Raw genomic sequence first — 6,818 nt, forward strand, 5'->3', positions numbered from 1 at the left:
GAATTCCGAACATTCCGGAACCTTGGTGCATTCCGGAACTCTGAACATTCCGGAACTCTGAACATTCCGGAATTCCGAACATTCCGGAACCTTTGTGCATTCCGGAACCTTGGTGCATTCCGGAACTCTGAACATTCCGGAATTCCGGACATTCCGGAACCTTGGTTCATTCCGGAACTCTGAACATTCCGCAATTCCAAACATTCCGGAACCTTGGTGCATTCCGGAACTCTGAACATTCCGGAACTCTGAACATTCCGGAACCTTGGTACATTCCGGAATTCCGAACATTCCGGAACCTTGGTGCATTCCGGAACCTTGGTGCATTCCGGAATTCTGAACATTCCGGAACCTTGGTGCATTCCGGAACTCTGAACATTCCGGAACCTTGGTGCATTCCGGAACTCTGAACATTCCGGAACCTTGGTACATTCCGGAATTCCGAACATTCCGGAACCTTGGTGCATTCCGGAACTCTGAACATTCCGGAACTCTGAACATTCCGGAATTCCGAACATTCCGGAACCTTGGTGCATTCCGGAACTCTGAACATTCCGGAACCTTGGTGCATTCCGGAACCTTGGTGCATTCCGGAACTCTGAACATTCCGGAATTCCGAACATTCCGGAACCTTGGTGCATTCCGGAACCTTGGTGTTTCCGGAATTCTGAACATTCCGGAACCTTGGTGCATTCCAGAACTCTGAATTCCGGAACCTTGGTGCATTCTGGAACTCTTAACATTCCGGAACCTTGGTGCATTCCGGAACTCTGAACATTCCGGAACTCTGAACATTCCGGAATTCCGAACATTCCGGAACCTTGGTGCATTCCGGAACTCTGAACATTCCGGAAACTTGGTGCATTCCGGAACTCTGAACATTCCGGAACCTTGGTACATTCCGGAATTCCGAACATTCCGGAACCTTGGTGCATTCCGGAACTCTGAACATTCCGGAACTCTGAACATTCCGGAATTCCGAACATTCCGGAACCTTGGTGCATTCCGGAACTCTGAACATTCCGGAACCTTGGTGCATTCCGGAACCTTGGTGCATTCCGGAACTCTGAACATTCCGGAATTCCGAACATTCCGGAACCTTGGTGCATTCCGGAACCTTGGTGTTTCCGGAATTCTGAACATTCCGGAACCTTGGTGCATTCCAGAACTCTGAATTCCGGAACCTTGGTGCATTCTGGAACTCTTAACATTCCGGAACCTTGGTGCATTCAGGAACTCTGAACATTCCGGAACTCTGAACATTCCGGAATTCCGAACATTCCGGAACCTTGGTGCATTCCGGAACTCTGAACATTCCGGAATTCCAAACATTCCGGAACCTTTGTGCATTCCGGAACCTTGGTGCATTCCGGAACTCTGAACATTCCTGAATTCCGAACATTCCGGAACCTTGGTGCATTCCGGAACTCTGAACATTCCGGAACCTTGGTACATTCCGGAATTCCGAACATTCCGGAACCTTGGTGCATTCCGGAACTCTGAACATTCCGGAACTCTGAACATTCCGGAATTCCGAACATTCCGGAACCTTGGTGCATTCCGGAACCTTGGTTCATTCCGGAATTCTGAACATTCCGGAACCTTGGTGCATTCCGGAACTCTGAATTCCGGAACCTTGGTGCATTCCGGAACTCTGAATTCCGGAACCTTGGTGCATTCCGGAACTCTGAACATTCCGGAACCTTGGTAGATTCCGGAACTCTGAACATTCCGGAATTCCGAAAATTCCGGAACCTTGGTGCATTCCGGAATTCTGAATTCCGGAACCTTGGTGCATTCCGGAACTCTGAACATTCCGGAACCTTGGTATTTTCCGGAATTCCGAACATTCCGGAACCTTGGTATATTCCGGAATTCCGAACATTCCGGAACCTTCGTGCATTCCAGAACCTTGGTGCATTCAGGAACTCTGAACATTCCGGAACCCTGGTGCATTCCGGAATTCCGAAAATTCCGGAACCTTGGTGCATTCCGGAACTCTTAACATTCTGGAACCTTGGTGCATTCCGGAACTCTGAACATTCCGGAATTCCGAACATTCCGGAACCTTGGTGCCTCCTGGAACCTTGGTGTTTCCGGAATTCTGAACATTCCGGAACCTTGGTGCATTCCGGAACTCTGAATTCCGGAACCTTGGTGCATTCTGGAACTCTTAACATTCCGGAACCTTGGTGCATTCCGGAACTCTGAACATTCCGGAACTCTGAACATTCCGGAATTCCGAAGATTCCGGAACCTTGGTGTATTCCGGAACTCTGAACATTCCGGAACTCTGAACATTCCGGAATTCCGAACATTCCGGAATTCCGAACATTCCGGAACCTTGGTGCATTCCGGAACCTTGGTTCATTCCGGAATTCCGAACATTCCGGAACCTTGGTGTATTCCGGAACTCTGAACATTCCGGAACCTTGGTGCATTCCGGAACTCTGAACATTCCGGAATTCCGAACATTCCGGAACCTTGGTGCATTCCGGAACTCTGAACATTCCGGAACTCTGAACATTCCGGAACCTTGGTGCATTCCGGAACCTTGGTTCATTCCGGAATTCTGAAAATTCCAGAACCTTGGTGCATTCCGGAACTCTGAATTCCGGAACCTTGGTGCATTCCGGAACTCTGAATTCCGGAACCTTGGTGCATTCCGGAACTCTGAACATTCCGGAAACCTTGGTACATTCCGGAATTCCGAACATTCCGGAACCTTGGTGCATTCCGGAACTCTGAACATTCCGGAACCTTGGTAGATTCCGGAACTCTGAACATTCCGGAATTCCGAAAATTCCGGAACCTTGGTGCATTCCGGAACTCTGAATTCCGGAACCTTGGTGCATTCCGGAACTCTGAACATTCCGGAACCTTGGTATATTCCGGAATTCCGAACATTCCGGAACCTTGGTATATTCCGGAATTCCGAACATTCCGGAACCTTCGTGCATTCCGGAACCTTGGTGCATTCAGGAACTCTGAACATTCCGGAACCTTGGTGCATTCCGGAATTCCGAAAATTCCGGAACCTTGGTGCATTCCGGAACTCTTAACATTCTGGAACCTTGGTGCATTCCGGAACTCTGAACATTCCGGAATTCCGAACATTCCGGAACCTTGGTGCATTCCGGAACCTTGGTGTTTCCGGAATTCTGAACATTCCGGAACCTTGGTGCATTCCAGAACTCTGAATTCCGGAACCTTGGTGCATTCTGGAACTCTTAACATTCCGGAACCTTGGTGCATTCCGGAACTCTGAACATTCCGGAACTCTGAACATTCCGGAACCTTGGTACATTCCGGAATTCCGAACATTCCGGAACCTTGGTGCATTCCGGAACCTTGGTGCATTCCGGAATTCTGAACATTCCGGAACCTTGGTGCATTCCGGAACTCTGAACATTCCGGAACCTTGGTGCATTCCGGAACTCTGAACATTCCGGAACCTTGGTACATTCCGGAATTCCGAACATTCCGGAACCTTGGTGCATTCCGGAACTCTGAACATTCCGGAACTCTGAACATTCCGGAATTCCGAACATTCCGGAACCTTGGTGCATTCCGGAACTCTGAACATTCCGGAACCTTGGTGCATTCCGGAACCTTGGTGCATTCCGGAACTCTGAACATTCCGGAATTCCGAACATTCCGGAACCTTGGTGCATTCCGGAACCTTGGTGTTTCCGGAATTCTGAACATTCCGGAACCTTGGTGCATTCCAGAACTCTGAATTCCGGAACCTTGGTGCATTCTGGAACTCTTAACATTCCGGAACCTTGGTGCATTCCGGAACTCTGAACATTCCGGAACTCTGAACATTCCGGAATTCCGAACATTCCGGAACCTTGGTGCATTCCGGAACTCTGAACATTCCGGAAACTTGGTGCATTCCGGAACTCTGAACATTCCGGAACCTTGGTACATTCCGGAATTCCGAACATTCCGGAACCTTGGTGCATTCCGGAACTCTGAACATTCCGGAACTCTGAACATTCCGGAATTCCGAACATTCCGGAACCTTGGTGCATTCCGGAACTCTGAACATTCCGGAACCTTGGTGCATTCCGGAACCTTGGTGCATTCCGGAACTCTGAACATTCCGGAATTCCGAACATTCCGGAACCTTGGTGCATTCCGGAACCTTGGTGTTTCCGGAATTCTGAACATTCCGGAACCTTGGTGCATTCCAGAACTCTGAATTCCGGAACCTTGGTGCATTCTGGAACTCTTAACATTCCGGAACCTTGGTGCATTCAGGAACTCTGAACATTCCGGAACTCTGAACATTCCGGAATTCCGAACATTCCGGAACCTTGGTGCATTCCGGAACTCTGAACATTCCGGAATTCCAAACATTCCGGAACCTTTGTGCATTCCGGAACCTTGGTGCATTCCGGAACTCTGAACATTCCTGAATTCCGAACATTCCGGAACCTTGGTGCATTCCGGAACTCTGAACATTCCGGAACCTTGGTACATTCCGGAATTCCGAACATTCCGGAACCTTGGTGCATTCCGGAACTCTGAACATTCCGGAACTCTGAACATTCCGGAATTCCGAACATTCCGGAACCTTGGTGCATTCCGGAACCTTGGTTCATTCCGGAATTCTGAACATTCCGGAACCTTGGTGCATTCCGGAACTCTGAATTCCGGAACCTTGGTGCATTCCGGAACTCTGAATTCCGGAACCTTGGTGCATTCCGGAACTCTGAACATTCCGGAACCTTGGTAGATTCCGGAACTCTGAACATTCCGGAATTCCGAAAATTCCGGAACCTTGGTGCATTCCGGAATTCTGAATTCCGGAACCTTGGTGCATTCCGGAACTCTGAACATTCCGGAACCTTGGTATTTTCCGGAATTCCGAACATTCCGGAACCTTGGTATATTCCGGAACTCTTAACATTCTGGAACCTTGGTGCATTCCGGAACTCTGAACATTCCGGAATTCCGAACATTCCGGAACCTTGGTGCCTCCTGGAACCTTGGTGTTTCCGGAATTCTGAACATTCCGGAACCTTGGTGCATTCCGGAACTCTGAATTCCGGAACCTTGGTGCATTCTGGAACTCTTAACATTCCGGAACCTTGGTGCATTCCGGAACTCTGAACATTCCGGAACTCTGAACATTCCGGAATTCCGAAGATTCCGGAACCTTGGTGTATTCCGGAACTCTGAACATTCCGGAACTCTGAACATTCCGGAATTCCGAACATTCCGGAATTCCGAACATTCCGGAACCTTGGTGCATTCCGGAACCTTGGTTCATTCCGGAATTCCGAACATTCCGGAACCTTGGTGTATTCCGGAACTCTGAACATTCCGGAACCTTGGTGCATTCCGGAACTCTGAACATTCCGGAATTCCGAACATTCCGGAACCTTGGTGCATTCCGGAACTCTGAACATTCCGGAACTCTGAACATTCCGGAACCTTGGTACATTCCGGAATTCCGAACATTCCGGAACCTTGGTGCATTCCGGAACCTTGGTTCATTCCGGAATTCTGAAAATTCCAGAACCTTGGTGCATTCCGGAACTCTGAATTCCGGAACCTTGGTGCATTCCGGAACTCTGAATTCCGGAACCTTGGTGCATTCCGGAACTCTGAACATTCCGGAAACCTTGGTACATTCCGGAATTCCGAACATTCCGGAACCTTGGTGCATTCCGGAACTCTGAACATTCCGGAACCTTGGTAGATTCCGGAACTCTGAACATTCCGGAATTCCGAAAATTCCGGAACCTTGGTGCATTCCGGAACTCTGAATTCCGGAACCTTGGTGCATTCCGGAACTCTGAACATTCCGGAACCTTGGTATATTCCGGAATTCCGAACATTCCGGAACCTTGGTATATTCCGGAATTCCGAACATTCCGGAACCTTCGTGCATTCCGGAACCTTGGTGCATTCAGGAACTCTGAACATTCCGGAACCTTGGTGCATTCCGGAATTCCGAAAATTCCGGAACCTTGGTGCATTCCGGAACTCTTAACATTCTGGAACCTTGGTGCATTCCGGAACTCTGAACATTCCGGAATTCCGAACATTCCGGAACCTTGGTGCATTCCGGAACCTTGGTGTTTCCGGAATTCTGAACATTCCGGAACCTTGGTGCATTCCAGAACTCTGAATTCCGGAACCTTGGTGCATTCTGGAACTCTTAACATTCCGGAACCTTGGTGCATTCCGGAACTCTGAACATTCCGGAACTCTGAACATTCCGGAATTCCGAACATTCCGGAACCTTGGTGCATTCCGGAACTCTGAACATTCCGGAAACTTGGTGCATTCCGGAACTCTGAACATTCCGGAACCTTGGTACATTCCGGAATTCCGAACATTCCGGAACCTTGGTGCATTCCGGAACTCTGAACATTCCGGAACTCTGAACATTCCGGAATTCCGAACATTCCGGAACCTTGGTGCATTCCGGAACTCTGAACATTCCGGAACTCTGAACATTCCGGAATTCCGAACATTCCGGAACCTTGGTGCATTCCGGAACCTTGGTGTTTCCGGAATTCTGAACATTCCGGAACCTTGGTGCATTCCAGAACTCTGAATTCCGGAACCTTGGTGCATTCTGGAACTCTTAACATTCCGGAACCTTGGTGCATTCAGGAACTCTGAACATTCCGGAACTCTGAACATTCCGGAATTCCGAACATTCCGGAACCTTGGTGCATTCCGGAACTCTGAACATTCCGGAATTCCAAACATTCCGGAACCTTTGTGCATTCCGGAACCTTGGTGCATTCCGGAACTCTGAACATTCCTGAATTCCGAACATTCCGGAACCTTGG

This window comes from Aulonocara stuartgranti (genome assembly GCF_965226115.1).
Source record: "Aulonocara stuartgranti genome assembly, chromosome: 6".
NCBI classification, from domain to species: Eukaryota; Metazoa; Chordata; class Actinopteri; order Cichliformes; family Cichlidae; genus Aulonocara; species Aulonocara stuartgranti.